Source organism: Apis dorsata, unplaced genomic scaffold (genome assembly GCF_000469605.1).
Source record: "Apis dorsata unplaced genomic scaffold, Apis dorsata 1.3 scaffold_73, whole genome shotgun sequence".
In the NCBI taxonomy this organism is placed as follows: Eukaryota; Metazoa; Arthropoda; class Insecta; order Hymenoptera; family Apidae; genus Apis; species Apis dorsata.
Window position 1 is genome coordinate 1937819 of NW_006263371.1, and position 8628 is coordinate 1946446.

Consider the following 8628-nt stretch of genomic DNA (forward strand, 5'->3'; position numbering starts at 1 on the left):
CTCTCTCCTTCCACTGTACGAACTGTTTATGTAACAGGCATCAATGTGAAGCGCGGACAGCGAATGTATATTTGATACTGCAATTGGAACGAGAAAGAGAGGAGAAAAGAATACGTGATACGTGTGTATATATATANCCTGTCTCACTGTCGCGAAAATCCATTGGAATTTAGACCATTGTGTTCCGCGTATGCTTTCGCAGAAAAAGATATACTATCCCCTTTTGTTTCTTCGTTTTGCCTCTGAGACGTCCGAGGTCTATTCTCCGCGAGGACTTTATTCGAGAATCGTGTATACGAATCCTTTTCACAATTTTCTAAGAAGGAATTAATAATAATGTTTTGCGAAGAAAAATGAGAAGATTGATTAAAATTTTGCTATTAATGGAACGTTAATTTTATATATATATATTCTTTTTATTAATTTTTAATTTATAGTTCGGTACGAATCTCTGAATGTAATACTTTGATGCATAACTTGTTCCAGGTTGGAAAATTATCATAATTTGTCGAGCGCTGGCTCAAATGAATTACATTCATACGTGCGTTTCGTGATGTGCATAAATAGAAATTCTGGTACGTTAATTAATTAATTGATTGATCAATCTTCGTAATAGACATATATCGAAATGGGTAATTTTCACGGAAAATTTCTCATAGCTCGACATAATTTCTCAATTTTCCTTAAAGCTATTATCATTCTCATCAAAGTATTAAAGTTAATTTCGAATCAAAAGGAGACTTGACCTAGGGGGCGCACACTTGACAGAGGGGACGCTCTGAAAAGGGTAAACGATGCCGTTTAGTTAATCGCCATTTCGCACAAGTAAATTAAATTCACATCTATCGCTATTCAATCCGCCATCGAATATCGATCAATTCTTCAATTAATCGATCGATTAAACAAGAAACAATCTTCGCTTAAATTCCCCTAATTTTAATAGAAGAAGATAAAATTTCCAACTTTACGAACTCCTAATCCCTAAATTCTCAAGTTCTCAATTCCTTAAATTCCCAACTATTTAAAATTCCTAAATTCCCAAGTTCTCTTATTTCATAAATTCCCAAGAACTTAAAATTCCTAAATTTTCTCAAAATCCAAGCAAACAAAAATTCTTCACGAATCCCTAAAATTCTCAAATTTTCAAATATTCTCAATTTCTCGAATTTCCAACTTTCCAATCGCTCAAATCGAATCCCTCCCTACTTAAAATTCCCACATTCCCAAATTCTCCGTTTCAAAATTTAAATTTTCTCAAAATCCTAAGCTACAAAATTCTTGAATCCTCCCCCCCCAAAAATATCCTCAAATTTTCAAATTTCCAATTTCCCAAATTTCGTGGAAAGAAGAGAAGAAGAAGAAGAAGAAGAAGAAGAAGAAAAAGAAGAAAAAAGGAGCACACTCGCAGAGAACGTGAACGTTCCTCTTAAATTCGTTCGATCACAAAAGTATTACCGCGAGATTCTTCGAATTCTTCCGAGGCGAAAATCGATGCGAGAGCGAGCGGTACGTCTCCCACGCGATCCGTCTCTCTCTCTCTCTCTCTCTCTCTCTGTCTCTCTCTGTCCCTCTCAGGGACGTGCAGTGCGGATCGAACGCGGTGGATCGATCAGTGGAGTCGGTCGAGGCGCGGTACGCGTACCGGAACCGGAAGCGCGATGGCCGATTCACGTGACGGGGACACTCGGTACACTGGCGACGTCGGACACCTCGTGTTTGCCGCGACTGTCCAACTGGCCAGGCTGATCCGCTTTCGCCGAGATTTCGCCGCCGAGGCGAGCGAGGAGGGGAGCGCGATTTGCGCGGGAAACTTGCGCGTCGCTCGTTCCTCTCTCGTTCCTCGTCTCTGTTCCTCCACGGCCCGTCGAGCGGTGGACAGTGTCGCTCCGTCTCTCTCGCACGTGGGATCCCTTTTCGCGGATTCCCCGTTTCGGTTTCGGATGGCCGATGGGTCGTGGGTCGTGGGTCGTGTTCAGTGTCCTCGTCGCTTCATCAATATACGAAACGAAGAATTCGTAGCGTGACGATGCTATGAATCTTCGAGTTTCGTTTGGAAACGAAATTTTTTGCGCAAAAAACCGTCGTTTTGTTGTTGGTCGACAAGAGACCAACCGTTCGTCTTCCTCTCGTTTTAAACGTTCTTTGAATGTTATTCTAGTTGGAGGCTCTCAGTTTTATTCCTTATTATTACGTGGAAGTTTAAAGACAAAGGAGACGAGTCTTGGGTTTCGTTGGAACGGATTTGAAGAACGGGGTTCGTTCCTTTGTTTCTTTTGTGAACATGATTCTAGGAGTGGACCAAGTTTTATTACTTGGATTACGTTTTACGACGAGAATATTTATTAGCATGTTGTTTTGGATTCTTGTGGATGTTGAAGAGAATCGTTTCATGAATCTAGAATTTCGTATATATACCTTCGAATGGTTGTTTTTAATAAATTTGCATTTTGATTTTTTTCATCTTTGGACTCGAATATCGTTCTAATCGAAGAATAAAGATATTTGGTGCGCGGAACGGCTTCGTTCTTCCCACGAAAGATCGTTTTTCTCCTTTCAGCTTCCACTGCGATGTGTAAACTGAATCCTCTAGTTCTTGATGATCATGAGTTATTCAACGCCTCGTGCTACTTTTAAACGACAACTCGACTTGCCTTTGGACTTGAAACGGAGTTTTCGTTTCGATTATTATTATTAATTTATTTATCCGTACATTTAAATAAAGAAAATCTTCGCCGAATTTTCGAACGAATCTTTCAATTTGAATATTTTTCTATTCGAAATTTAGACCTTGAGCTTTATTCATTTGGTTCATTTGGTAGTTTTGGTCGAAGTTTACGACCAAAGTGGCATCTGGTTCGTAATCTGAATTCGCTTTATGCCCAAATAATCTTCGTGAAGCGTGTATAACTTATTGTTTCGAATCTTTCAAAATCTTTGCATTTCAATTTTTTTTTCTTTTTTTTTTTTGCTTGTCGTACAGAATAAAAATTCAGATTTCATTCATTCTACTACGTTCTACGTTGTTTTTATTGAAGTTTATGACAAGGACAACGGCACATCTGCATACGTATCTTTTTTTTTTTTCCTTCGCGTATTTACTTCGAGAATAATTTATTCTGACGTTTCCCAAGAAAATCTACGTTTTCAAGATGAAAAGAATCCTTATATATTATATTCATGGAATTCTCGTCGTTTAAATCGAAAGGCTTAAAATTCATAGCTTCGCTCGATTTTTATTTTTCATTCGTTTGTTATCTCGAAAATTTATTTTTTCTTTTTTTTACTCGTTACATATTTAATTCGATGATAATAATAAATAAGGACGAGAAAGAATTCGGTATCTCGTATTTCCACAAGTTTTTTTTTCCGAGTTTCGAAGCAGAATTATTTTTAAAGAAGAACGTTTTGATGCTTTTTCGTTCAAATGGCAGGTTCCTTTTAAAGGATTTCTTATTCTCTTATTTTTTTTTTTTATAGAGACGTGGTTTATTCTCCCCGTTTATTTTTTAAGTTACTTTTAGAATATCTTAGAATTATCCTCTTTCTCTTTACCTTTCTTTCTTTTGTCCTTCGTATAATATCATTGTATCGTTTATTTCATTACTTCTCCCATACCCTATTTCGAAGAATTTTTCTTTATAAGAAATTCTTACGATTACATCACGTCGCCCGTTTCGTGTCCCATCCCCAACTTTTTTTACATCATCTCTTCTACGTTCTCTTCCACCCCGTTCCACAACATCATACTCTCATACATACAAAAAGTTTTCAAAAAAGTTTTACCTTTACCCTCCTCTTCACTTTAATTCGTTTCTTTTATCGCCGAAAAAGATTTTAGATTTTAATCATCGATAATAATCTTATCGATTTATTTCTACGTTTTGCTCGATTGTTATTGTTCAAAAATCGTTCTTCGTTCAACATGGATGATCGATAATAACGAATATTTTGATTATACGATTCTACCATTGGAACGATATAAATATCTATTGTTATAATTCAGAAAAATCTGTATCTGTATAAACATCATTTATATGAATATTAAATCGAAAATTAGTGAAAAAAAGAAGTTCGAATCTGTATCTACATTATTTGAATATTAATATTTAAAAATTAGTGAAAAAAAGAAGTTTGAATCTGTTTCTATATCATTTACATGAATATGCTCGAAAATTCTTTGAAAAAAAGAAATTCGAATCTGTATCTATATCATTTACGTGAATATTAATGCTCGAAAATTCTTTGAAAAAAAGAAGTTTGAATCTGTATCTACATCATTTGAATATTAATGCTCGAAAATTAGTGAAAAAAAAAAGTTCGAATCTGTATCTATATCATTTGAATATTAATGCTCGAAAATTAGTGAAAAAAAAAAGTTTGAATCTGTTTCTATATCATTTACATGAATATGCTCGAAAATTCTTTGAAAAAAAGAAATTCGAATCTGTATCTATACCATTTGAATATTAATGTTCGAAAATTAGTGAAAAAAAGAAGTTCGAATCTGTATCTATATCATTTGAATATTAATGTTCGAAAATTCTATGAAAAAAAGAATCTGTATCTATATCACTTACGTGAATATTAATGCTCGAAAATTCTTTGAAAAAAAGAAATTTGAATCTATATTTATATCATTTACATGAATATTAATGCTCGAAAATTAGTGAAAAAAAGAAGTTCGAATCTGTATCTATATCACTTACGTGAATATTAATGCTCGAAAATTAATGAAGAAAAGAAGTTCGAATCTCGTATTTCTTTTAAGGAGGAAAATGTTTTTTTTCTCGAGAGGATAATTGTCGAGAGAAGGAGCGATTCATCCGAGACGAAATTCAGCGATTATTCGACGCTTGGCAGAAACGAGAGAAGATAAAGGTGACGGATAAACGGGTTCTCCTCGTGAATTAAGCGACACCCGCCAAATGAAATGATGAAGATGGGCTCTCCACTTCGATCCACTTCCGAAAGAACGAACAGGATGGAACAGGAATACGAAATTTTGTCATATCCAATCTCACGCCCTCGACCTTTCGAATTTTTTCCTTCCCCTTCCTTTAGCCAATAACTCGAAATATTTGAATACGCTTCCATGCGAGAAAAAATGCGAGAAAAAATGTAACATTCGGAATTTATACGCGATGGATTAGATGTACATTGTGAGAATAGTTTCAATGTCGAATCGAAATTAATTAAAATTTTTAATTTTAAATAATAATAAATAAATTCGAAAATTAAAATTTTGCGAACAGATACTTGGATATTTTCCATTTTTTAATTATAAAGATCAAGAAAGGTTAAAAAGAATATCGATTGATGGAAATTATCTGAAACAAATTTTTCTAAATATTAATACGAAACTCTTCTTCCTTCTCGTTTTATTTTCAATTTCAGTTATTATAAAGTTCGAAAAGTTGTTCAAAAATTCCTTATTGCAACTGTGATTAGATGGCGCCATAACGCGGAACCTAACCTCTTATTGCCTCGTTTCCATTGTACCAATCTCGTTTCTTATTTTTTCTTTCATTTCATTCGATTTTCTCTCTCTTTCTCTTCCTTTTCCTTTCTATGGCAATTCCTCCTCCTCGTTTATTAAAACGTTTCCAAGATCGCGTTCCTTTCCGCGAACGTTAATCTTCCATCTCTCTCTCTCTCTCTCTCTCGTCACGATTCTTCTTCTTTTTTTACTCTTCGATTGAATACTCATCGCGACACTCGACGATATAAATTGGACGATTTCCGGAATAGTCACGCGATGGAAATGATTCACTTGGCTCGCAATACGAGTCTACTTGATAAATAATATATTTAAATTAGATCTCTTTTTCCCTCCCCTTTCTTTATCGAAACAAAGAGAGACGTCGATCGAGTAACTTTAACAACCGCTCGACAATTTATTTCCAAGATTCAACGATCGTTTTGCCGTTGATAATTCGATGTGCATAATTTGTATACACATGAAGGCATAGAATAATTATAATTTTAAAACGAGTACGAGTTTAAATCGAAACGTAGAATGTAAGAATGGTATTCGAAAAAGAATTAAATTTCCTTATCTTGTTCGAACGGCTATATTTGAAAATTGTTTTGATTTTATTTTGTTTTAATTTTACGATGCGACGAATTTATAAAATGAAAATACGAAAAGTAATTTTGTCTAACTCTGTGACTACTTTCGAGCAACTCGAACGAAATACCGCTTTCTGTATTATATAATATAATAAAAACGTTTTGCGTTAAAAGTAGTGACAACTTGATGCCGTTCAGATGTCGTTAGAAATGAAAAATATTCCTCTTAATTCTTTTATTCCTCTAATTTCTCGAGCATTTTTCTTCCAATCTATCTTCCTTCTCATTTTCTCAAAATCTCCCACTCGACATTTTCGCAACATCCATTGCTTTAAACCATGCAATTATCTTTGCTGAAGCTCTGGAAAAATCAAATTTACCTCCACGAAAAATTCACAACAATTTTGAAGAATTCGTTCCAAAAAATTTCTTCTGAAAAAATTCGAAGTCGATATATATATATATCTATCTTCTTTCTCAAAATTGTTTGTCAAAGAACGTTCTTTCACTTTGAATACGATCGATAATCAATTTGATTGTCATCGTCCATGGAGAAAATTTCTTCTCGAAAGAATTCGAAATCGATATGTACAAGATTTATATGTATAGAAATAAATATATATCTTCTTTCTCAAAATTATTTATCAAAGATCGTCGTTTCACGTTACTTTGAATACGATCGATCGATAATCAACTCGATTATCCACGAAGAATGGAAACTGATGCACATTAATTCCACATCCGCTTTTGGAGAACACCTTTTCCAAAAAATTTCTTCTCGAAAAAATTTGAAATCAATATATATATATATCTTCTTTCTCAAAATTATTTATCAAAGAACGTCGTTTCACGTTACTTTGAATACGATCGATAATCAATTTGATTGTCATCGTCCATGGAGAAAATTTCTTCTCAAAAAATTCGAAATCTATATATATATTCTCTCTCAAAATTGTTTGTCAAAAAACATCGTTACTTTGAATACGATCGATAATCAATTTGATTGTCATCGTTCATGGAAAAAATTTCTTCTCAAAAAATTCTCAATATCTTCTTTCTCAAAATTATTTATCAAAAAACGTCGTTTCACATTACTTTGAATACGATTGATAATCAATTTGATTGTCATCGTTCATGGAGAAAATTTCTTCTCAAAAAATTTGAAATCGATATATATATATCTTCTTTTTCAAAATTATTTGTCAAAGAATTATTTGTCGTCATTTCATGTACTTTGAATACGATCGATAATCAATTTGATTGTCATCGTTCATGGAAAAAATTTCTTCTCAAAAAATTCTCAATATCTTCTTTCTCAAAATTATTTATCAAAAAACGTCGTTTCACGTTATTTTGAATACGATTGATAATCAGTTCAGTTATCGTTGTCTATGGAAAACGGAAACGGGCGCACTGATGGACATTAATTTCCACATCCGCTTTTGAAGAACAAAAAATTTCTTCTCGAAAGAAATCGAAACCGATATATACATATATATCTTCTTTCTCAAAATTGTTTGTCAAACATTAGTTCGGAATTACTACGCGCGATCGATGACCAGCTCGGTTGTCGTCGTCCACGGAGAACGGAAACGGGCGCACTGATGGACATTAATTCCCGGGATAGTGATTACCACGTACACGCTGCACACACGCGTGCACCTCTATTCGCAAATGGTTCTCGTCTTGACGCAGAAGCCGGAGGTCGTTATTTTAATGAACGCGTCAATCGGCCTCAATTCCTCGGATTCCTCGACTCTACCTCTCTGGTGGTGGGCCGTGAAACCGAGATCGGCGAGCGCAAATCCGGCCGAGCTGTACTCGTTTTTTTCCTTTCCTTTTTTTTTTTTCTTTTTTTGAAAATCCCGATTCGAGGATCGAGAATTAATTGGAATCGAATCAACGATCGGGGTTAGAGAAGATCGAGGAGATCGTTTCGGTTCGACTTTTTAATTTTAAAATAATTTTAAAAAGTTTGTATATAAATAATTGAATCGATTTCTGATTACAATTTGAAATCTCGTGGATTTTTTGGCAATTCTCTCTCTCTCTCTCTTTGGGCATCTTTAAAAACAAAATCTTGAAATCTTGAGATCTTGAAATGTTACTTGGTATTGAAGAGAATCGATTGATTCACGACTGAAGCAAGAATACGAAGCTGAAAATAGGATTGACGAATTTAGGATTCAAGTATCGAGCCAAGTCGTATTTTCGAAGAGAAATATATGGCAACAATCGTGGATTGTTGATCGATGATAGACGTCGATTTTTGGAAAATTTCGTCGATATCATGCAAACGACTTTGGAAAATAAATGGAACCGCGCGCACACGATTGGCCACACGTTTAAACGTGTCCAATCGTTGTTTTCCCACCGATGTTCGACGGTCAATATTGATTTTCCAGAGCTGCACGCTCGAGTATTTTTCGAGAACAACGACGTGTGACTTGTTGCCCGCCCGTTTTTCTATCTTTATACATTTCCCTACGCCTCACAATCTTCTTCTTCTTCTTCTTCTTCTTCTTCTTCTTCTTCTTCTTCTTCTTCTTCTTCTTCTTC

The 8628-nt window shown here is 34.6% G+C and overlaps 1 protein-coding gene and 1 long non-coding RNA gene across 18 annotated transcripts in view; both read right to left on the reverse strand.

Annotated features, from left to right (window-relative positions):
- LOC102675353 overlaps positions 1 to 1951 on the reverse strand; it is a 15790-nt gene extending 13839 nt beyond the window's left edge. The window contains exon 1 of the long non-coding RNA XR_420961.2: positions 1456 to 1951. This is a non-coding gene — a long non-coding RNA (uncharacterized LOC102675353). The remainder of the gene's footprint in view (positions 1 to 1455) is intronic.
- The window catches only part of LOC102675631 (cAMP-specific 3',5'-cyclic phosphodiesterase), a 256477-nt gene that overhangs the window by 61117 nt on the left and 186732 nt on the right, over positions 1 to 8628 (reverse strand). The gene's annotated exons all lie outside the window — the stretch shown is intronic.